We start from the raw sequence: 25,811 nt of genomic DNA, 5'->3' as shown, positions 1-25,811 counted from the left end.
TGTGCGTTTTCACACTTCTGGTGGCCTTGCCAAGGTAGTGTGAGGTGGAAATGCAATCAGTGGAAGGGAGGTTGGTTTGTGTCATGGACTGGGCTGCATCCACAATTCTCTGCAATGTCTTGCGGTCTTGGATGGAGCTGTTCCCAAACCATCCTGATAAGATGTTTTCAGTGGCGCGTTCTCCTCGTTTGCAAGTTTTCCGACGTGGGCTTCCTCCAATAGTGCTCCAACATCATCTCACATCCCAAAGACACGTGGGTTTGCAGGATAATTGGCCGCTGTCAATTGCCCCTCGTGTGTAGGAAGTGGATGGATTCAAGATTCAAGAAAGTTTATTGTCATGTGTCCCTGATAGGACAATGAAATTCTTGCTTTGCTTCAGCACAACAAAACATAGTAGGCATGACTACAGAACAGATCAGTGTGTCCATGTACCGTTATATATATACACTCATGAATAAATAAAATGATAAAGTGCAAATAACAGATAATGGGTTATTAATGTGAAAGTGGGATATGAAAGTGGGATCATTGATTAGAGTCATAGAGTCATACAGCGTGGAAACAGGCCCATCGGCCCAACTTGCCTACACCCACCAACATGCCCCATGTGTTGAGTGTCAGGGATTATGGGGAGAAGGCAGGAGAATGGTGTTAGGGGGGAGAATGGTGTTAGGGGGGAGAGATAGATCAGTCATGATTGAATGACGCAGTAGACTCGATGGGCTGAATGGCCTAATTCTGCCCCTATCACTTATGACATTATGACCTTATAATATTGAACTAGAATGAACAAGTGATCGATGGCCAACATGGACTCAATGGGCAGAAGGGCCTGTTCCATGCTGTATCTCTAAACTAAACTAAAAGCCTAGCACCAAGTCACAAAAGAGATAGGCTACTGGTATCCACAAGTCTGGTCGAGGAGATGGAAACGAAGTGATGTCTTAAAGGATGAAAATGGGCAAAGAGGGATGAAAGATTTTGAAATAATTCCAGAGCTGAGAATCACTGCAGCTGAGGATATGACTGCCACTGGTGGAGATCTTAAAAGTCAAAGATGCTTTCAAGAGAGAGCTAGATAGGGATCTTAAAAATAGCGGAGTCAGGGGATATGGGGAGAAGGCAGGAACGGGGTACGGATTGTGGATGATCAGCCATGATCACATTGAATGGCGGTGCTGGCTCGAAGGGCCGAATGGCCTACTCCTGCACCTATTGCCTATTGTCTATTGTCAAAGTATCGAGATCTTAATGGACTCCTAGGAGGAGGTATGGCATATCTAGGGATTGAAATGGAAAAAAACTGCCAATGTTGCAAATTTAAACTAAAACAAAAATGATGGATGCACTCAGCATGTCAGGCAAGTTATCAGGCAAGCAGGTTATTATTTCTGGCAAAAGGCAATGTATTTTAGCAAAGGTTGCTAGGAGGACATTTAATACATTTTCAATAAGTGTAATGTTTAATTTTACAAATTGCATAGTTGCATTTCAATTTTACAAATTGCAAGAAATGAAAATTCAACATCTTATCGAATTACTAACACCCTCTCCCCCAAATTAATGAATGCAGGATGCATACATCATATATTACATTGTTTTAGTTTTATTTTACGAATAGAATTCTATATCATTTTTTTTTCTTTAAACCTGGTTTTGCAGTCCTGGGTTCTAATCCAGAACTCATCAGAGAGGCCACATTTAGAGTGTTGTGTTCAGTTTTGGTCACCCTGTTACAGGAAAGATGTTGATAAACTGGAAAGGGTGCAGAGAAGATTTATGGGGATGTTGCCAGGACTTGAGGGCCTGAACTATAGGGAGAGGTTGAGCAGGCTAGGACTTCATTCCTTGGTGTGCAGGAGGATGGAAACACAAGGTGGGTGTGTGGAACGAGTTGCTGGAGGAGGTAGTTGAGGCAGATACTATCACAACGTTTAAGAAACAATTAGACAGGTACATGGATAGGATAGGTTTAGTGGCATCTGGGCCACATGCAGGCAGGTGGGATTAGTCTAGATGGGCCATGTTGGTGGGTTTCAAAGTTTCAAATGTCTTTCATTGTCACGTACCAATTAAGGCACAATGATATGCAAATTACCATACAACCATACGAAAAAAAGAGCAACAAAACACACCACTACATAAAAGTTAACATAAACATCCACCACAGTGGATTCCCCACATTCCTCACTGTGATGGAAAGCAAAAATGTCCAATCTTCTTCCTCTTTATTCTCCCACGGTCGGGGCAGTCAAACCATCCGTCGGGGTGATCAAAGCTCCAGCAGCCGGCGGTCGAAGCTCCCGCGTTGGTGCGATCGAAACTCCCGCGACTTGGAGTTCCTGAAGTCGGCCTCTCACCGTGATGTTAAAGTCTGCAAGCACCCTGGCAAAGGGATCGCGAGGTCCGCGATGGTAAGTCTGTAGGCGACCGTGGTGCAGCTCTCAAAATCAGTCTCCAGCAAAGGCCGGCAACTCCACGATGTTAGGCCGCAGTGCGGACGGAGATATGATGGGGAAAAAAATTGCATCTCCATCGAGGTAAGAGATTAGAAAAAGTTCCCCCCAACCCCCTTACTCCACCCCCCACATAAAACAAGCTAAAGAACACTAAAAACATACATTTAACACATATAATTAAAACACAAAGAAGGAAAGGACAGACAGACTGTTGGCGAGGCAGCCATTGCTGGCGCCACCCGGTGGTTTTTGTGGGCAAGTTGGGCCGATGGGCCTGTTTCCATGCTGCATGGATCTATGACTCTAATCAAGTGCAATCAATCTCCTTTTCCTTACATATTATTAAAACTCTCTATTCATTAACACCTTTGGTACAATGAATAATATATTGTACACCATAAATGTCACTCGCAGGATTAGCTATTTTTTCATGTTTTTCCAGTAAGTTTAAGTAACGTAACCTATTAATTGTAAATGTCTGATTTTGCACTATATTGTCGATTAACATTTCTTTGAAGTATTTTAAAGATTTTTCTCTTTGACCAATTTTTAAAAAAAATTATGAATCATGTTTTTAGGTACTTAAAAACGAGGTCATTTTTGCAATTACAATCGTTAATTGTGTCAAGCTTTTAAAAATACTATTTTAATACAGTTATATAATTCATATGGCTCCCCCATATTGAATGAATGATGAAATATCCCATAAGTGTCTGGAAAACTGGCACCTAAAGTGTATGGATATTCGCCGAGGCCCTTGTTGACAGGCAAACAAGATTCCCCTTTGATCCTTTACTAACAAGTTCATAAATTGTCAGAGCAGAATTAGGCCATTCAGCCATCAAGTCTACTCCAATATACAATCATGGCTGATCAATCCTTCCCTCTCAACACCATTCTCCTGCATCTCCCCATAACCCTTGACACCCTTACTACTCAAGAACCTATCAACCTTCACCTTAAAAATATCCATTGACTTGGCCTCCTCAGCCTTCTGTGGCAATTAAATACACAGATTCACCACCCTCTGACTAAAGAAATTCCTCCTCATCTCCTCTCTAAAGGTACAAGCGTGTGAGACTGAATTCCACACAACTTTGTGGTCACATCTGTCAACCTCCCATCCTTTCTAAGTGGTAAAACACTTATTGGTTATAATCAGCCCTAACACCAACCATGTTAAGGAAGAACTAACTTTCTAGTGACTGCTTGCTCATTTAACATCACAAGGTTGTCGCTAATGAAAATTATTTCCTAGTTTATATTCTCTGTCAACGTTAAGATAATCTCTCTATAAGAAATTCTGCATACAGTGAACAGGCGGCTAAGGTCAGGATGTTGCCATTAAGGCTAATCAATACTTCTCAAGGTCATTTGGTTATCTCCCCCAGACAGTGTCGTCACTTGGAATTCTGTTCGCTCTAAGCTGAAGTCAAAATGCATTTTCAGTAAGTGTTATTTACAAATTCCGATTTGCTGCAACATGCATTAAGATTAAGTAAAACCTGATTTTTTAAGCGTTTAGAAATTCCAGAACAATTTATCCTCGTTCTTCATTGTTCCCAAATTGCAACCACTCACTTTTGTTACAATTGAATCTGATTGCACTTGATGGCTGTAGATTTGATGCCATGGGACCCATATTCCAGATTCCCAGAATCCGTTTAACTGAATTCCCAGAAGCATTTGAATAAACCCTGTCATCTCTTAGTCTCAAATTCTAGCGATTCTAATAGTAACTCCTTGCCCACTTCAATGAGATGGCAAAATTCAGGGATGCTCTCTGACAGCTGACGACACAGCAATTATTCCGGTCTTAGGTTCAATCCTGACCTCTGGTGCTGTCAATGTGGAGTTTTCATGTTCTCTTTATGACGGTGGGTTTCTCCAGGTGCCTCAGTTTCATAAGTTCAGAAGTTCAGAAATCATAGGAGCAGATGTAGGCCATTCGGCCCACCGAGTCTACTCCACCATTCAAACATGGCTGATCTATCTTTCAATAGACAATAGACAATAGAAGCAGGCGTAGGCCATTCGGCCCTTCGAGCCAGCACCGCCATTCAATGTGATCATGGCTGATCATGCCCAATCAGTACCCCGTTCCTGCCTTCTCCCCATATCCCCTGACTCCGCTATCTTTAAGAGCCCTATCTGACTCTCTCTTGAAAGTATCCAGAGAACTGGCCTCCACTGCCCTCTGAGGCAGAGAATTCCACAGACTCACAATTCTCTGTGAGAAAAAGTGTTTCCTCGTCTCCGTTCTAAATGGCTTACCCCTTATTCTTAAGCTGTGGCCCCTGGTTCTGGTCTCTAGCGTGTCTAAACCTTTAACAATCTTATATGTTTCAATAAGATACCCTCTCATCCTTCTAAACTCCAGAGTATACAAGCCCAGCTGCTCCATTCTCTCAGCATATGACAGTCCCGCCATCCCGGGAATTAACCTTGTGAACCTACGTTGCACTTCCTCAATAGCAAGAATGTCCTTCCTCAAATTAGGGGACCAAAACTACACACAATACTCCACGTGTGGTCTCACTAGGGCCTTGTACAATTGCAGAAGGACCTCTTTGCTCCTATACTCAACTCCTCTTGTTATAAAGGTCAACATGCCATTCGCTTTCTTCACTGCCTGCTGTGCCTGCATACTTACTTTCATTGTCTGATGAACAAGGACCCCCAGATCCCGCTGTACTTCCCCTTTTCCTTCTCAGCTCCATTCTCCTACCTTCTCATATAACCCTTGACACCTGTACTAATCAAGAATATGTCAATCTCCCTTAAAAAAAACATAATGACGGCCTCCACAGCCATCTGTGCCAATGAATTCCATAGATTCACTACCTTCTGGCTAAAACAAATCCTCCTCATCTCCTTTCTGAAGGTGTGTCCTTTTATTCTGAGGCTGTGCCCTCTGGTCCTAGACTCTCCCATTAGTGGAAACATCCTCTCCACATCTGCTCTATCCAGGCCTTTCACTATTTGGTTTCTACCCATGTCCCAAAATGTATAGCAGGTTAACTGGTTACTGTAATTTTCCCGACTTGAACAAAGTGACAAAGGAATCAAAGGGAAATTTACGGGCATTTGGGAGAGAATAAATCACAAGGAAATAAAGAAGGGAAGAATTGGTCTCATCGGATTGCTTAACCAAGGGCTGGCATAGACCTGTTGGACTGAACAGCCTCCTTCTGCATTGTTGAAAGTGGCCGGCAAATTTTGGGTGTGGGAGAGGTGGTGGTTCCAAGGTGTCCATTGCGGGCCTTAGGGATAATTGTGGAATTGGGTGCTTGGGCCAATTATATCTCCTGGTCGTGGGGGAGAAGGAGATCGGCATTTTGGTAGACAGGGGGGGCTGTGGGTGGGACTGGAGGGTGCTTGGCCTAATTATTCACGGAGTTCCCAAAGACAGTTGATTCTGGGGCCACGTGGTTTATCCTCTCTCACAGTGCACCAAAAGGAACTTTAAACAGGGAATGCCATAAGTAAACATGGAGGACATAAACTTAAAAAGCTTGTGACTCGTACTGAGAAATACTTGGTGGAATTTCCAGAGTAAAGCAAAATGACTGAAAATTTTCCATTATTGTCTTTCACTCTTGTAAGTCACTTTCTTAGTGTAACATGTAAATGCTGGTCATAAGGTCATAAGTGATAGGAGTAGAATTAGGCCTTTCAGCGCATTAAGTCGATTCAATCATGGCTGATCTAACCCCATTCTCCAGCCTTCTCCCCATAACCTCTGACACCTGTACTAATCAAGAATAGTGAATCATGTTGTGTCGTGGACTTTCAGTGTTTGTGCTTTTTTTTATTTTTTTTATTTTTTTATTGTATTTTATTTTTAATATGTTTTATTATTTATTATTATTTATTTATTTTTATTTTTATGATACTGCCTGTAAGGGAAATTCATTTCGTTGTCTCTAACTGAGACAATGACAATAAATTTGAATACAATACTATACAATACAGAATGCACAGTCTTTTACCCAGAGACATGGAATCAAGAACCAGAGGATAAAGGTTGGGGGAGCTTGGCACTTAAAGGTATTTAAGTATGAACAACTTTTCCTGATTTATAATCTTCAGTTGACAATTTAAACACTCTATTGTTTACAATTATTTTCTCACAGTCTGCTCGGAGTTAAATGGGTAGGTTGGTTTTCTTCTGTTAAGTAGCATTGCTTGAAGCAGGTTTTACATCTGTGATCTTGAGAAATACTAGATCTTGCTGATCAAGGTGTGGTGGAAATTCGTTGTTTCATGAACCACAGTTGTTTCCCGGAAAAACTACCGCAGCCTTTGCCATGACTCATTTGAAACGACAGCTTGAATAAATAGGAATCGTCTCAGTGCTCAGAGGTAGCTTTTACTTGCATTTGGCTGAGGGCGCAACTGGTTTCATCCCAATGACATTTCATTGCCAGGACTTGAAGGGCTGAGCTACAGGGAGAGGTTGCACAGGCTACGACTTTATTCCTTGGAGCGCAGGAGAATAAGGGGTGAACTTATAGAGGTGCTTAAGATCATGAGGGGAATAGATAGGGTGAATGCACAGTCTTTTACCCAGAGACATGGAATCAAGAACCAGAGGATAAAGGTTTAAGGTGAGAGGGGAAAAATGTATTAGGCTGAGAACTGCACACACATTAAAATAGTTCCAGGTCTAGATCAGGTCAGGGAGAGGGACAGCACCCATAGTCAGGATCGAACCAGGGTCTCTGGTGCTGTAAGGCAGCAACTCTACCGCTGAGCCAACGTGCCGTTCTGGGCCTGTACCCGCTGTCGTTTAGAAGAATGATTGAAGCCTACCGAATAATGAAAGGCCTAGACAGAGTGGACGAGGTGAGGGTGTTTCCACTAGTGTGAGAATCTAGGAACAGAGGGCATAGCCTCAGAAATAAAGGACGTAAATGTAGAATGGAGATGAGGAGGGATGTCTTTAGCGAAAGGGTGGTGATTCTGTGGAGGCTAAGTCAAGGGGGATTTTTAAAGTGAAGATTGATAGGTTCTTGATTAGAGTTTCCGACTAGAGGCGTGGGTTCGTATCCCACTTCTGACACCATGTTGTGTTGCGGCTGTCCAAATAACTGAAGCTTTACACCATGATAAAGGTTCAAATACTTTATTAACGACATAGCACAGGTAACTTCATGCTAGCATGTTTTTCTAATAATGTGGGAACCAGGCAGGGAGGGTTACTGTAAAACTAGTGGGCATAACTACAAAAGCATGACTCATAACATGAGTGACACTGATCTACAGTAAGGGTATCAAAGGCTAAGGGGAGAAGGCAGAAGAATGGGGTTGAGAGGGAAAGATAGATCAGCCATGATCGAATGGCGGAGCAGACTCGATGGGTCAAATGATTTAATTCTGCTCCTATATCCTATTTTATGATCTTTTGCAGTACTGTCAGAGGTGCAATCTTTCAGACGGGACATTAAACTGTTCTCTTGGTGAATGTAAGATCCAGTGGCACTATCTTGGGGAATCTGGGAGTCACTCCCTCTGTCCTGACCAATATGTATTCTTCAAAACAATGCTGTTTCTAAAACTCAGCTTGTGGGAAACACCACTGCCACGTTTCCTCCATTGGACCATGTTTACTTTTTAAAATGTAGTTTGTTGGATTGAAAGCTCTTTAGAAGATCACAGTTTGTGAAAGGTGCTACATAAATGCAAGTCTATAACTTTTACTCTGTCCGTTATGTGTGTGCTGGCAGAAGGTGTGTGCCTGAGATCACTGGGCCCATTCCCAATCTAAGGAGAAAGAGGCTAGAATTTGAAACAAAAGTGAATAAAAGGTGAAACAAAATGTAATCAATAGAGCTGAATGAGGTGTAGGCCTTTATGTCAAGGGGGATGGGAAGCCTTAAAATGAGCTTTGCTTCTGAATCTGAAACATTGCATTCATACAGTTTAAACATTTGGCTTGCATTCATTTGAGCAGCACAAGTGTGCTTTAGGGTTCTTAAATGGAAAAGAGATTTAATGAGACAGATGCAGTTAGTTAGAACATTGTCCATGGAACCCCTCATCAAAAACGTAAAGCACTAGCAGCTGAACTTCATTTCCAATTAATTCAGCAAATGGAAACTATTCAATTACGCTCCTAATTTTTAGATGATGGAGCGATTTTGGGGAGTGGAGAGGGAATAGGGCAATTAATGAGCCAACCTTGACAGGACACTCAGTGTTTGACCTGCTCTTGTAGCCACAGTATTCTTGTGGCTGGCCTAGTTATGTTTCTGGTCATTACTGCCCTGTAGTATGTTGACAGTGGAGGATGTAGCAATGGTAGTGCTATTGAAGGTGAAGTGAATGCTTGGATTGGACGTTGGAATGGACGTTGCCTGGCATTATCCATCAGGCAAATGTTACCACTTTACTCGCCATTTATCGGACCATGCCTGAATATTGTATAGATCTTGTTGCATGCAGGCTTGTGCAAATTGAATGATGTGATGTTCATGGTGTGATGATCAGTGAACATCATCACTTATGACGTTATGATGGAAGGTCAGTGACGAAGCACTGATGTTCAGACACTGACCTGTGCAACTCTTATGAAATGATGTCCAGGATTGGAATTATTCACCTTGGACCAACAAAACTATTTCCCTTTATGCAAGGTTCTACTCCAACCACTGGAGAGATTATTTTCCCCTTTGACTTCAGTTTTGCCAGTCTTGATACTGCCCGTCCTGCCTTGGTGTCAAGGGTGGTCACTCTTAACTCTTTGGTCCATCTTTGGACCAGTGCTATGATAAGGCTCAGGTCTTGGTGAGATCCAAAATGGTGAGTAGATTGTTGATGAGTAAATGCCTTTTGATAGATGACACATTCCTTCACTCGGGTCTGAAGAAGGGTACCGAACCGAAATGGTGGCCGATTAGGAAAAGGGGAGTTGCAACGAGACCTGGGTGTCATGGTACACCAGTCATTGAAAGTAGGCACGCAGGTGCAGCAGGCAGTGAAGAAAGCGAATGGTATGTTAGCATTCATAGCAAAAGGATTTGAATATAGGAGCAGGGAGATTCTACTGCAGTTGTACAGGATATTGGTGAGACCACACCTGGAGTATTGTGTACAGTTTTGGTCTCCAAATCTGAGGAAAGACATTCTTGCCATAGAGGGAGTACAGAGAAGGTTCACCAGACTGATTCCTGGGATGTCAGGACTTTCATATGAAGAAAGTCCGGGTAGACTCGGCTTGTACTCGCTAGAATTTAGAAGATTGAGGGGGGATCTTATGGAAACTTACAAAATTCTTAAGGGGTTGTATAGGCTAGATGCAGGAAGATTGTTCCCGATGTTGGGGAAGTCCAGGACAACGGTTACAGTTTAAGGATAAAGAGGAAATCCTTTATGACCGAGATGAGAAAAATAATTTCACACAGAGGGTGGTGATTCTCTGGAACTCTCTGCCACAGAAGGTAGTTGAGGCCAGTTCATTGGCTATATTTAAGAGGGAGTTAGATGTGGCCCTTGTGGCTAAAGGGATCAGGGGGTATGGAGAGAAGGCAGGTACAGGATACTGAGTTGGATGATCAGCCATGATCATATTGAATGAGGGTGCAGGCTCGAAGGGCCAAATGGCCTACTCCTGCACCTATTGTCTATGTTTCTATGTCACCTATCAATGTACTCCAGAGATGCTGTCAGACTCTTTAGTCCCTCCAGAACTTTGTGTCTCTTCACTTTGTTGGAAAGTAATTAGCCAGGTTGGGTTTGACCTACTTTCTGTGAACAGAGAAAACCCAGACAATTTTGCTGCCAGTGCCCATTGCCAGATAAATACCAAAGTTGTTATTGCACTGGACTAGATGGCTTGAGGTGTGGAGAGTTCTGCAGGGCAGATATTCAGCTCTAAAGCCAGGCTAGTGTCTGGTAGTTCACTGCATCTCATAGTCTCAATGTCCTTTCTGACATCATCTGGAATGACTGGTTGGAGACTGAGTCCTTTGTTTGGTATTTCAGGCTAAATATACCAGCGTCTGCTTCAGCCTTCCCATTATCAGTCTCACCATCACCTCGGATGGGGTCATTCTTGGAAGCTTCTGCTCCTATGAGCAGTTTAATTACCCACCTCTCATTATTAGAGATGTGGCTGGCCAGCACAGTTATGATCTGATTCATTGGTTGTGGGATTACTTAACTCAGTTAATTGTAGTATTTTATTGCCATGTAGCATGCATGTAGTCCTGTACTGCAACTTCACTGTTGAAATCAATGAAATGATATGGCTCCATCATTTATTAGGACTTCTTATTAGGTGAGAACAAAATGACATAATCTTAAAGTTAGGCTTGGGCTATACAGCAGTGAAGCCAGAAAACATTTATTCTTACAAAGGAGAACAGGAATCTGTTGAAACAAATCTTGCCAGGTAGCTTATTCCACTTTCATCAGCAGAAAACCAAACATTAGAAAACAAGGCATTGGTGTACTCTAGCTTCTGAAGCCCTATCGTCTCTCTCCAACTTCCAACATTGCTATTTGCTGGCGGAAGAAGAAGCGGTCATAGTCTGGGTCACCAACATCATTGATTAATTGTGACATTGATCAAATCAAGAGAAATCTGATAATCCAATATTATCTACTAAAGTTAAAAGCTGTTCTACTCTCTCACTAATTGTCACTTCCTGAGTGCCGCACTATCATCTCTGATTGGTATAGAACTGAAGAATCGGCACATGTTTTGGCGGCTGGATTGAAATATTAAGCCTGAGCAAGATCTTTTACCTAGAGTTAGGGAATCAAGAACCAGAGGACATAGGTTTAAGGTGAGAGGGCAAAGATTCCCATTGACCTCCGATATCACACTTACATTAAATTCAGCTTTCTGTTCATATTTGAACTAAGGCTGTGGCGAGGTCAAAGGAGCAGAAGATACAGGTTCAGGTTGAGAGTGGCAACATTTAATAGGAACCTGAGGGGCAATTTTTCACACAGACGATGGTGGGTATATAGAATGAGCTGCCAGAGGTAGGTGAAGCAGGTACTATAACAATATTCAAAAGACATTTGGACAGATACATGGATAGGAAAGGTTTAGAGGGATATGGGCCAAATGCAGGCAAGTGGGACTAGCGTAGATGGGCAAGTTGGCTGAAGGGGCTGTTTTCATGATATATGACTATGACTCTAAGAGCGTTCATATTTATATTGTCTTTTAAACTATTGTTAAAAATTGTGCATCTGTTCTTCCCTGTGCTCAATCCTGAGACCCAATACCAGCTCCTTGATCTCAATCTGCTCTTGTATATTAGTGTAACCCACACTGATCTTCTCTCTGTCCTCCTTGTCCTTATCCTTGGTGAATACAGATCCAAAGTGTAGGGAGGAACTGCAGATGCTTGTTTAAACTGAAGATAGACACAAAAAGCTGGAATAACTCAGCGGGACAGGCAGCATCTCTGGAGAGAAAGAATGGGTGATGTTTCAGGTCGAGACCATTCTTCAGACTGGTTAGAGATAAGGGAATCAAGAGATATAGACGATGATGTGGAGAGATAAAGAACAATGAATAAAAGATATGCAAAAAAGTAATGATGATAAAGGAAACAGGCCATTGGTTGCTGTTTGTTGGGTGAAACCGAGAAGCTAGTGCGACTTGGGTGGGGGAGGGATAGAGAGAGAGAGGGAATGCCGGGCTACCTGAAGTGAGAGAAATCAATAATCATACCACTGGTTGTAAGCATCCCAAGTTTGGGTGGGAAGGGATGAGTTAACCAGGGAGTTGCAGAGGGAACGGTCTCTGTGGAAGGCGGAAAGGGGGGGAGATGGGAAAATGTGACTAGTGGTGGGATTCCATTGGAAGTGGCAGACATTTCTGAGGATTATGTCTTGTATGCAATGGCTGATGGGGTGGAAGGTAAGGACCAGGGGGAGGGGGACTCTGTCTCTGTTGTGACTAGGGGGGAGCTAGGGCGAAGCTGCAGTGTACCAAGGAGACACAAGTGAGGGCCTCATCTATGATGGGAGAGGGGAACCCCTGTTCCCTAAAGAATGAGGTCATCTCGCATGTCCTGGTATGGAACACCTCATGGGCACAGATGCGGCATAGACGGAGGAATTGGGAGTAGTGGATAGAGCCTTTTCTGGGACCAGGGTGGGAAGAAGTATAGTCGAGATAGTTGTGGGAATCAGTGGGTTTGTAATGGATGTCAGTCAGATCCAAAGTACTCGTTTAGGACCTCACCTACATTCTCTGACTGAACGAATATATTTCCCCCTTTATCCTAAGGTCATCCTATCCTCTTGTTCTTTCAAAGTCATCGTGTTTCATTGAAAATGACATTATTTGTGATTTTTTGGCCAGCTCACAGACACTAGTTTTAAGATTTATTTTGAATTACACAAACAGGGTGCAGAGTTTTCACTCTGAGAACTAAGAACTCTAAGAACTACTCTGAGGATTGAAAATCAGCAGTGGATGATGCCAAAATGCTGGCGGGCTCTAACAACTGGTGCAACTGGAATGACCATTTTTTAGCAGCTTGAAACAGAATAAAGAATGTAGTTAAGTTGTTCAGGACTCTCAGATTACACGTATCGGGTATAATCTGTTCTTGTGCAAAGATGCATAATTGAGTGGTTCTTATATCTATAAACTTTGCTGTCTTAAAGGAACCGAGAATGATGTTTCTGCAAATACCTATTTGTTAATTTTGGTAGCTTTGTGATGAATTAATAAGATTTATAATTCTAGAAATCAAGGAAAGGAGAATGCAAGATATTGTGGAGCTGAGACAGCAGAGTAGACAATTAATATTGGTGTGAGAAGAAAAAGAATACTGGTGAAAGTGAATGGTGCAAGAATATTCTCTTGTTTATAACTTTAAAACCAACAAACATCTATTTGATAAGTCTCCTAGTTTATGCAAATATGGTGCATTTGTAAGATTCATTGGAGACGTGCCAAATTTCCCTAGTCTCCTCAGGCATTATAGGCATTCATGTGCCTCTACAGCCATCTGTGGCAATGAGTTCCACAGATTCACCATCCTCGGATGAAAGAAATTCCTCCTCATCTCCTTTATAAAGGTATGTCCTTTTATTCTGAGGCATCTGAATATTCTGAGATATCCGCCAAACCTAAGGCTTACCAAAATCAACTGTTTGGAATATCATTAAGAAGAAAGAGAGCACTGGTGAGTTTACTAATCGCAAAGGGACTGGCAGGCCATAGAAGACTTCCACAGCTGATGACAGAAGAATTCTCTCTATGATGAAGAGAAATCCCCAAACACCTGTCCGACAGATGAGAAACACTCTTCAGGAGTCAGGTGTGGATTTGTCAATGACCACTGCCTGCAGAAGATTTCATGAACAGAAATACAGAGGCTGCACTGCAAGATGCAAACCACTGGTTAGCTGCAAAAATAGGATGGGCAAGTTACAGTTTATTAAGAAGTACTTAAAAGAGCAACCACAGTTCTAGAAAAAGGTCTTGTGGACAGATGAGACGAAGATTAACTTGTATCAGAGTGATGACAAGTGCAAAGTATGGAGGAGAGAAGGAACTGCCCAAGATCCAAAGCATGCTACCTCATCTGTGAAACAAGGTGGTGGGGGTGTTATGGCCTGGGCATGTATGGCTGCTGAAGGTACTGGCTCACTTATCTTCATTGGTGATACAATTGCTGATGGTAGTAGCATAATGAATTCTGAAGTGTATGGACATATCTTATCTGCTCAAGTTCAAACAAATGCCTCAAAACTCATTGGCCTGTGGTTCATTCTACAGCAAGTCAACATACTGCTAAAGCAACAAAGCAACAAAGCAGTTTTTCAAAGCTAAAAATTGGTCAATTATTGAGTGGCCAAGTCAATCATCCGATCTGAACTTTTATATGCTGAAGAGAAAACTGAAGGGGACTAGCCCCCAAAACATGCATAAGCTAAATATGGCTGCAATACAGGCCTGGCAGAGCATCAGATAAAACACCCAGCAACTGGTGATGTCCATGTATCGCAGACTTCAAGCAGTCATTGCATGCAAAGGATATGCAACAAAATACAAAACATGACTACTTTAATTTACATGACATTGCTGTGCCCCAAACATTATGGTGCCCCGAAATGGGAGGGGGGAGGGGGGGGGGGGGGGGGGGGGGGGGGGGGTGACTATGTATAAACATAGCTGTAATTTCAATGTAATTCCAAACATTATGAAGGGCACTGTAGCTCCCTAAAAGTGGCATCACAGGCTTTCAGTACATTGGCCTTCATTAGTCAAGCATTATTCCAGCATTTTGCCTATAGAATATAGAGGTTGGGATGTTATGTTACAGTTGTACAAGACATTTGTGAGGCCGCATTCGGAGTATGTGTTCAGTTTTGGTCACCATACTATAGGAAGGATGTCATTAAGCTGGGTGCAGAGAAAATTTAAGAGGACGTTGCCAGGAATCGAGGACCTGAGGTATAGGGGGAGGCTGAGTAGGCTAGGACTTTATTCCGTGGAGTGCAGGAGGATGAGGGGTGATCTTAAAAAGGTGTTTAAAATCATGAGAGGAATAGACCGGGTAGATGCACCACCTCTTGCCCACAGTAGGGGAATCAATGACCAGCGGACATAGGTTTAAGGTGAAGGTGTAAAGATTTAATTTAATTAATGGGGAACATTTTCACACAAAGGGTGATGAGTGCATGGAACGGGCTGCCAGAGGAGGTAGTTGCGGCAGAAACTATCGGTAAATTTAAGAGATATTTAGACAGATACATGGACAAGAAAGGTTTAGAGGGATATGGGCAAATGCGGGCAGCAGGGGCTCATGCACATGGTGCATCTTGATCAGCATAGGCAGGTTGAGCTGAAGGGCCAGTTTTCATATGTATGACTCCATGCCTTTATAGTTTAGTTTAGTTTAGAAATACAGCATGGAAACAGGCCCTTCGGCCCACTCAGTCTGCACTGACCAGCAATTCCTGCACACTAACACCATTTTACACACTCTAGAGACAATTTACAATTTTACCGAAGCCAATTAACCTACAAACCTGTACATCTTTGGAGTGTGGGAGGAACCGGAGGACCCGGAGAAAACCCACGCAGGTCACGGGGAGAACATGCGAACTCCGTACAGACAGTCACCGTAGTCATGCTCGAATCTGGGCCTCTGGGGCTGTAAGGCAGCAACTCTACCGCTGCGTCACCGTGCTACCCTTCGTGACTATCTGCTTCTGAATTTTTAAAAGGGAATTTGTAAACGGAATAACTGAAAATATTTAAGACACATCAGGAATGACACGGTTAAATATATGGGGATATGGTTAATTCAGTGATTGTTTACAGGAATTGCTCGATTTCATCGTTATAGTGAATGACAGTTAGGGGATACTGCTGGGAATTGCTAACACTATTATGTGAACAATATGCAGAGTGGGAACCAGAACGTTAGGTCAGAAATTGGAATGAGGATAGGAAGGTAGAGGTCAGGACCAGTACGGCTCAAATGAATGGCAGGCAGAGATCGGTGCTTGGGACTATGATAGATACACAGACACATAGATGCAGGAGTAGGCCATTCGGTCTTTCGAGCCAGCCCAGCCATTCAATGTGAAGACGGCTAATCATCCACAATCATTACCCCGTTCCTGCCTTCTCCCCATATCCCTTGATTCCACTAGCCCTAAGACCTCCATCTAACTCTCTTTTGAATGCATCCAATGAATCGGCCTCCGCTGCCTTCAGAGGCAGAGAATTCCACAAATTCACAATTCTTTGCGTGCCATGGCTAGTGCAGAAATGTAGATGCAAGATGGACACGACTGGCAGCTCAATGTTCCAAAGTTTCCATGTTTCAGATGTGATTGACAGGGAGGGAGTTGCTCTACTAATCAGGGAGACTGTCATGGCGGCATTCAGAGAGTGACCAAGAGGACCAGCATTCTATTGGGATTGTTCTCTAGGCCTCCCAATAGCAAGCGGGAGATAGAGGAACAGTTGGACAGCTGCAACACCTCCTCTTTCTTAATCTCAAACTGCCCTTGCATATAGTATTCTCACTGTCCTCCATGTCCCTGGTGAAAACAGTTGTAACGTCCTCATTTAGTACCTCATCTACAACCCCTGACTGCAGGCCCAAATTCCCTCCTTCATCCTTGAGCGGCCCATGATTTGAGCAGTTGGAACACTTGCTGAAAACCTATTCTTCCACCAACCCTTGTTCTGGCATCTTCTCACTCTGAATAAACACGACAACAGCAATGCAAAAAGAAAGGACCTGCAGCCAATAAAAATGTTCAATTTTCACAAATGATGGATAGTCATAGTCATATAGCATGGAAACAGCCCAACTTGCCCACGATAGCCAAGATGCCCATCTACCTTAGTCCCATCTGCCTGTGTTTGACCCATATTCCTCTAAACCTGTCCTATCCATGTACCTGCCAAATGTTTGTTAAATGTTGTGATAGTACCTACCTCAACTACCTCCTCTGACAGCTCGTTCCATATGCTTACTACTCTTTGTGTAACTAAATTACCCTTCAGGTTCCTACTAAATCTTCCGCCCTCACCTTAAACCTATGTCCACTAGACCTTGATTCACTGACATTAAATGCAAGAGGCGTAGCAGGCAGTCTGCGTAGCAGGCAGAAACTAGGCCAGTGTAAACCTTGTAAATCATGCTCACCTTGTAAATCTGCCAACAATAAATGAAAATAAAATGTCTTTGCACGATTTGGCTTTCACAAACTCATGCTTACTTGGAATATTTCCCCATTACACACGTGAGCTATGCTTCATTTACTTCCCCTCTAACAAATGTCACTTTTCACGTTGTAGCGTTAAACCAACATTCTTGTTTTAAAAGATTAAAATGATGTGTTTCATTTGCAAGTCATCTGCTGGTATCCCTGTGCCTGGTAAACCAAAAATATTTTCTGCAACAACAGTCCCTTGTTTCTTGTCTTGAAATGCTCCAGAATGTTTTCCATTGGTGCTAATGCCATTGAATATTCAAATGCCAGGGTTTCTAGTTAATTCACCACTTGTTATTTTTCATGAGAGCACAGCAGTAATGATTCAACACTGGAAAACTTTCTGTAAAGAAGGTTTTAGAAGATTACCTCACTGCTTCTCTCTATTCCCAATCCAATTTCCCTGCTCCTGTTTCGTTTGCACAAAATAGAATCATTTTCAAGATTCAAAGGGTAGCTACAACTCTTCTGGTAATCTCCTTGGTGAATGATCTGCTTCCCCAGATTCAGTTGCTTTAAAACTCAATAGACTTTGAAAGTGTCTGCACAGAGCACAGATATACTGTTTAGGTTTCTGTGCTTCTTCCTCTGGTTAAGTTCACATTAACAAGTTATAGGTGTAGAATTAGGGCATTCGGCCCATCAAGTCTATTCCACCATTCAATCATGGCTGATCTCTGCCTCCTAATTCCATTTTCCTGCCTTCTCCCCATAGCCCTTGACACCTGTTCTAATCAAGAATTTGTCTATCTCTGCCTTGAAAATACCTACTGACTTGGCCTCCACAGTCCTCTGTGGGAATGAGTTCCACAGATTATCTACCCTCTAACTAAAGAAGTTCCTCCTCACCTCCTTTTTAAAAGAGCGCCCTTTAATTTTGAGGCTATGACCTCTGGTCCTAGACTCCAATAAAGGAAAACATCCTTTCCATATCCATTCTATCAATGCCTTTCATTATTCTGTATGTTTCAATGAGGTCCCCCCTCAACTTTCTAAACACCAATGAGTAGAGGCCCAGTGGTGTCAAATGCTCATCATATGCTAACCCAATAAATTCCGGGAATCATTCTTGTAAACCCCCTCTGGACCCTCTCCAGAGCCATCACATCCTTCCTCAGATACGGGGCACAAATTTGCCTACAGTACTGTAAATCAAGATGCAGTGTTCAGTTGAGCGAATGAATGAAGAGTTGATGAAATATGGGCAAAAGATTAGTTCAGCCAAGAAAGTGGATGCAAGAATGATGTTTGTCCTGTTTGTGGTGTCTACAGCCAGCGAGCACAGTATTAAAGTTATGGGTGGGCCATTCAGGGCAGGTTAATTCTTGCACCAACCACATTGGTGTGACAGCCACGAAGGGACACTAACACCATTATTTCCTAAGGAGACAGAGGAAATTCGGCATGTCTCCAATGACTTAGAAACATCTACAGGTGAGCCATACGATACATACTGTTGTGCTGCATGACAGCCTGGTCTGGTTACAGCTATACCCAAGAACTCCAGAAATTATAAGGACTTGTAGATGAGGCCCAGTCCATCAGACAGTCCAGACTCACCACCATTGATTCCATCTACACTTCACATTGTCTCGGAGAAGCAGCCAACATAATCAAAGACTAGCATCACTCCAGTCATTCCTCCCTGCACCCGAATGGCTGATAGTACAGAAGCCTGAAAACACACACCACCAGATTCAGGAACAGCTTCTTCCCCTCTATTAGCAGGTTTCTGAATAGCCCTTCCATAAACTAGCCCCTTCTCCGATTCACCTCTACCGCATTGGGGATATTGTACTTTGTCTATGGAACTTATACGCTACAACGCTGAGAACTATATTCTGCACTCTGTATCTCCCGTTTTGCTCCATCTACTGTACTTGAGATTGACTTGGTTGTATTTATGTATAGTAGAGATGATCTGTTTGGGTAGCATGTAGCATCTGAAAGTGTGGAAGAAAATATTAATATCCTTTCTTACTCCATTTTGATTAGATTTGAACAAGGTCCAGGAGGGAAAGATGCAGATAAGAGAGAACATTGCCAAGGTGATAAAAGAAAAGGCCATAAGTACCGGGAAAAGGTAGGAGATCCCATTGTTCCACCGGGATCGCCAGCAGATGTGGTGAATTTTTGTGGTAAAAATAGCTGATCGATCAAACGGAGATTGGCTGGATGGGGGAAGTTATAAATTATCTCTGTCCTACTTATCTCTAAAAAAAAATGGTTTGGCGAGATGGGAGCACAATTAATATTTGCAGTGGTGGTGTTATTAGTTATAGTTGGAGTGCTGTGTATAACTATAAAATTGATAGAAACAATAAGGAAATGGGCGGGGATGATGAAGAGACACCAGGGATGATGAAGAGGACAATGGTTTTAAGCACAAAGAGGGAAATGAGGGACCTGATAATACCAAAGCAGGTGGCAGCAAATATCCCCGACTCCCTGTAGAAAAGGCACCCCCGGTACAGGATGAATTTGATGATCTGTTGATGTTGGCGGCTGCATTACGCCAGCGACAACCTCCGTATAACCCGGTGTATATAGAGGAAGAACAGGCCGCTGCCCCGTCAGGTGCTGAGGCTCTGTTTTTACCTCTGGCTTCACGGGTGAATCAGTTTACTGGTAGAGGAGCCACAGCTCCTTCCACAAGTCTAGCAGAAGCAGATAGTACCACTGAGAGGGGACCTGATACACGAATGAAAAGATATCAAGAAGAAGGATGAGCAAACAAAGTCCCAGATGATGAATGTTGAGGAAGAGTCTAAGCCTGAGTCACTGATACAGTCCCCCCATATTATGATAGGAGAAGTCCCCGAATTGAAACCCTGGACCCCAGCTGAAGCTAGAGCCATGGTTGCCAAAGCTGCAGATCCCTTAAGAAAGTCCAATGCATTTCTTAATTGGTTACTCTAGAATGGCAAAATAAGCCGTGGGAAAATGTGATAACAGCATTTGTGAACATGGAAAGGGAAAGACTGTTTGCACAAGCGAGAGAGCCGAAACAAAACATCGGGCCAGTATTACATGGGGAAATGGGACTGGGGAAGAGGAGGAAGTTGTAGAGGTAGGGACCGAGGAAGGGGTCAATGGCAAATAAAAGACGCAACACGAGGAACATGCCGGAGTGTCCCTAGCTGACAATGGGCCTCTGGCTAATCAAACGTTAGTAAATTGTTTGATGCCCCGACAGGCTCAAGCTTATAAATTGATCACTATGTCATCTGTGCCCCCCCTCCGTGGCCATCCCCTTAAGTCAGTCAAATATTAATACTATTGGTGTTGCCGGTGTCTCCATGATAGAACCTTTATAGAACCACTCCATGATAGAACCACTCGTATTCAGGTAAATGGCAAATCCCATACAGATACTTTTATAATCCCCAGAACAGCCCCACTAAAGTTACTGGGAAGACAGGCTCCGTGTAAACTGGGAGCGGGTTTAGACTGCACTGCAGACGGTATGTTTATGGAACATCAATTGATACATTTAATGAAGGGGGAAGAACAAGGGCAATAGATGCCCATCCTATATTGTTTAGTAGCAATCCGTACAGTCAATGAATTAATCAAATCCATTGTGCTCTGCAAAGAGTGCAGGATTCAAAAGGCCAGTATTTACAGTATCTTGTCAAAACCAGCCGAGAACATAAGCAATGGCATTGCACGACATTGCATATGGGTAAGTCTCCCCCTGGTTGAATAAACTCGAACAATTAACAGGGACCCCTTATTTGTTTTTTGGGGTCGGGGATTAGGAATAATAGTGCACCTCTCTCAACAGGTGCTCCAACATGTCGGATAAATAAATAACGACAATGGAAAGAGCAAAAACGGCAAGAAAAATGTGAAGTCAACTCAGAATGTGGAATATGTGCAATATTTCACAGTATAGTGTTATAGCAGTACAAAATATTGACTATGGGGGGTGTGTATTCAGTGCAGAGTTCAGAGTGGTGATGGCCTTGGGGTAGAAACTGTTTGTTAATCTTGTGGTGTGTGATTTGATAGACCTGTAACGTTTTCCTGAGGGCAGAAGGGCAAACAAGTGATGTGCGGGGTGAGATGGGTCCTTTAGGAAGCGCGATGCCTTTCACAGGCAACGAGAGCTATAGATCTCTTCTAGGGCAGGCAGGTGTGTGTTGGTGATCTTCTGTGTTGTGTTGTGTTGATGACTCTCTGCAGAGCCTTCTTGTCAGCTGCAGAACTGTTGCCATACCACACCAGGATGCCATGTGTCAGGACACTGACACCAGCAGCTGTTGTGGCAAGTTGACTTTCCTGAGTGATCTTAGGAAGTAAAGCTGTTGTTGTGCCTTCTTTACCAGGGAGTTTATGTTAGTTGACCACCTGAAATCTGCTAAGATGTGGGAACCTGACACTGGAAACTCTGTCCATTCTTTCTCTGTTTATGTGCAGTGGAGGATGGTCACTCTGCTTCTTCTTGAAGTCAATGATGAGCTCTTTTGTTTTCTTGGTATTGAGTGCTAAGTTGTTCTCTGAGCACCAGCCTATTAACCTCTGTACCTCCTCCCTGTAAGCTGACTCATCGCCCTCAGTGATAGGTAGAGGGAGTAGAGGAGGGGGCTCAGCACACAGCCATGTGGAGTTCCTGTGCTGAGTGCCAGAGTGGGGGAGTGGTGGGGTCCCATCCTGACTGACTGTGGCCGATCCGTTAGGAAGTCCTTAATCCAAAGGCAGATGTTGTGTTCGAAGCCTAGGTCGGACAGCTTCAAGACCAGTCTACTGGGTATGATTGTGTTGAATGCAGAGCTGTAATCCACAAATAGCAGTCGTGCGTATGCTCCCCGTGTTCTAGGTGGAGCAGTACAGTATGGAGGGCAGTGCCAATGGCCTCATCCGTTGATCTGTTTGCTCTGTACGCATATTGGTGTTGATCCAGGGTTGATGGGAGAGCGGCCATGATGTGCTTAAGGACCAATCTCTCCAGGCACTTCATGATTATTGGTGTTAGTGCAACCGGCCTGAAGTCATTGAGGCAGGTTATGGCTGCCTGCTTTGGAACTGACACTATTTCCAATGTTTTTAGGCATTTGGGGACCATGCATTGTGCCAGGGATTAATTGAAAATGTTTGTAAATACGTCAGTTACCTCATCAGCACAGTCCCTGAGAACCCGTCCTGGGACTCCGTCTGGAATACTACGGTTACTGCTCTGTCGCTGGGATTGCCAAATTATAAAAAGCCCTTTCAACTTTATGTAAATAAATCAAAGGGGTTTGCGACTGGGATCCTGGCTCAAGAACCGGTAGCCTATTATTCTGTGGCTTTACCAGCTGTAGTAAATGGCATGCGAACCTGCTTGCGAGCTGTAGCGGCAACGGCTACGATGATAGAAAATTCAATCCCCATCGTTCTTGATCACCCGTTTGTAGTGACTGTTCCTCATGCGTGATGTTAATATTGAACTCTGCAGACAAACAGCATTCACAGCCACTAGAAGAACATGATATGAAGTATCCTTTTATCACATCCGAACTGTACTTATCAGCGATCGCCTGCTATAAACCCAGCTACCTTTGTACCACTGCCAGAAGAAAGATGTGACCATGATTGTCTATTGCTTGTAGAAGCAACAGCCACTGATTATCCTGACCTGGTCTTATTTACTGATGGCTCTTCACACAGACCTAGCGATGACAGATTATTAACAGGATATGCGGTGGTCACGCCACACCAAATGTTGGAGACATATGCTTTACCATCCAGAACGTCTGCTCAGGCGGCTGAGCTGTATGCCCTGACTCGTGCATTAGATTCGATTCCTTTATTTGTCATTCAGACCTTTCGGTTTGAACGAAATTTCGTTGCCTGCAGTCATACATATAATAATAAATAACAAAACACACAATAAACACAAATTAACATCCACCACAGTGAGTTCACCAGGCACCTCCTCACTGTGATGGAGGCAAAAGTCTTAAAGTCTTTGTCTCTTCCCTCCTTATTCTCCCTCTGCGCTGAGGCGATCCAGGCCTCCGATGATGTGACCCCACCGGGTGATGGCAAGTCAGTCCCGTGGCTCAACCGAGCTCCGCGAACGGGCCGGTTCAAACTCCGCGGCCCGGGGTGGTCGAAGCTGACGAAGATGCCACCCTCCAGTCCAGCGGAGCGCAGCTATTGCCGCGGGAGCTTCGTAAAAACAGGTCACCAGCCTGTGACCTGCGAGCTCCCGACAATGTCGTCCACTGGCCCGCGGCCGAGCCCCAGATTGCATATTGCATATTGAAAAAGATAAAAGTGTTAATATCTACACCGATTCTCCCTATGCGTTTGGGGTTGTACATGACTTTGGGCAGTTATGGAAAAATAGAGGATTCATCACATCAACAGGAAAGATTATTAAACTTGATAAACTGGTCTTAAATTTACTGGATACTATCCAGTTGCCACCGCAAATTATTAAATGCAGTTATTAAATGCGAGGCAGCGCTTGAGGCTCTCCCGTCGGCCGCATTCATCTGGTATCGGGGGGACCGAGAATCAGTCCTGGATCAACTCAGGAGTGGAGGAAACCCCCAAAGATACTAGAGGAGCCTCTAGTATCTTTGCTTTTCCCTGCGACCTGATGTAAGAGCAGATTGTATAACTGTGGAGTCCGTCCCCGCTACCAAAGATGTCGCGTTTGGCATAAACAAATAGCGGCCGTGACGTTCTGTTACGTACACACATCAGTCCATTGGATTTCGGAGGAGTGGCTTATCTTGCTCTGCTCTATAATCTTTGATATCAACCACAGTCCTCAGGGATGGTAAAAAGAGTAAATGGGGAAATAAAAGCTACTTTGGCCAAAGTATGCCAACAAAATAGGTTGTTGTGGCCAGACGCCATGCCCATAGTGATGTATGCCCTAAGAAATCAGAAAAATAGAAACATGGGCCTAACACCTCACAAGATATTGATGGGGCGACATATGACAACAGGAACCTGACCCCCAATGACTCCTGAAAAGGTAGCCCTGATTTGAAATGATGAAAAATCCTTAAGATATTCTCAAGACATGTGTGAAACAGTTGGTAAAATCTATGAGGAAGTTAAGCAGGCACAGGTCCCTCCGGCAGAAGGAAATATGCACCCGTTTAAACCAGGAGATCAGGTTTATATGCGAGCAATGAACAAAGATTCTTTCTCTCCTAGATGGAAAGGACCATATTTGGTGCTGCTAACAACACGGACAGCAGTAAAATTGATAAAAGAAAAACCCCGATTGGATGCATGCCACCAGATGTAAACTGCATCTAAACACATCTAACCTTGCCCATACTGTGACAGCTAGGCACCTGTCAAAGCAAAGCCACTGTTTGGTCTGAATGTCTGTTTTTATTTCAATTATTAGGCCTATTTTAGATATGGTAATTTTAATTTTTAAAGCTATATGCATTTATTCCGTTTTTATTAACTGCACTGACGGGAACTGATTGAGAAACAACTTTTTCGTTTCATCTGTGTATGTATGTACTCAGTTAAAATGACATTAAAGTAAATACTGAATACTGAATCACTCAGACGGAATCCTTGAGGAGAAGGAAACGCAAGAGCCATAGATTTTTTAAGTGATAAGACAATGATAAAAAAAGTGTCAAAATGTAGACTTATTCTTTATTCATTATCTTTGTAATATTAAATGAATATATTAACATTATATGGGATCATAGAGGACATGAGAATGAAGAGAGGCATCTAGATAGTTACGAGAAACAGGATGAAGGTAGAAGTTGGACTATGAAATTCAACTAACAACTTTCACACAGAACACAGTGAACTCAAGCTGAAAGGAAAACAAGCTTCCTTATCTGAGTGGGATGATTAGGATGTTGGGTTTGTGCCCATATCTCTACGCAGGCTGAAGAAGGTATCTCTTTGCGAGCTCAAGGACGGGTTCCAACCAAATTACAACTGGACACGTATGCCTCCATTTTTGCAACTGATTAATGAGAGAAAATATTAAATTCCTTTCTTACTATAATATGTGTTGATCACAAAGATCAACAAGGAGGGAACTTTGGAAGAAAATATTAATATCCTTTCTTACTTAATTTTGATTGGAATTGATCAAGGTACCTAAAGGGTGTTTGGTTGTGACAATTGGCATCTCTCGTTAACCAGGTATAGAAGAGGTTCATGGGAATCAGCAAAGTAAGATTAGACGTATTCCCTCTTGTCTAGGAATGTGGTGAAGGGTGGATGGTAAATGTAAACATGAAATAGTAGGCAGAGATAAGGAAGCTTGTTTCTCTCAGCAGTGTGTTACAGTCGACCACCCGCTCCCCCTACCGCTAGTAGCGTAGATACGTTGCAGTAAATGGGGCTTATAATTGGCTCGGAGAGGGGATGGTGGCGCAGTCCGCCTAAAAGGTGAGATGGAATAATGTCAAGTTGCCCTTGTATTGTGTTTGACTTGTATTGACCATCTATTGTTGAATAAGATTGACATAAACAAAATGTATGTTATGACTAATGAAATAATTGGTACCCATGTAGTAGATAGTATATTTTCGTATAGTTGTATCTAACACAAAACAAAAGTTATTTACTGCACAGTATAACAGTCGGCTAATTTTGCTGCAAAATCTCCGCTTTTCATTTTCCTTTAATTTCCCTCTAAAT

General features: G+C 43.1%; 1 long non-coding RNA gene across 1 annotated transcript; it reads right to left on the bottom strand.

Moving 5' to 3' along the window:
- Positions 1–9,018: 9,018 nt before the first annotated feature.
- On the bottom strand, positions 9,019–25,519 carry LOC116976245. The gene is made up of 3 exons (XR_004412913.1): positions 25,479–25,519; positions 16,980–16,984; positions 9,019–9,029 (listed from the first exon to the last, which is right to left on the bottom strand). It is a non-coding gene; the product is annotated as an uncharacterized LOC116976245 (long non-coding RNA).
- Between the last annotated feature and the right edge of the window lie 292 nt (positions 25,520–25,811).

The sequence above is a fragment of the Amblyraja radiata genome, chromosome 1, assembly GCF_010909765.2.
Source record: "Amblyraja radiata isolate CabotCenter1 chromosome 1, sAmbRad1.1.pri, whole genome shotgun sequence".
Lineage (NCBI taxonomy): Eukaryota > Metazoa > Chordata > Chondrichthyes > Rajiformes > Rajidae > Amblyraja > Amblyraja radiata.
Note: the sequence above shows the minus strand (reverse complement) of the source record. Positions and strands in the feature narration are given on the sequence as shown.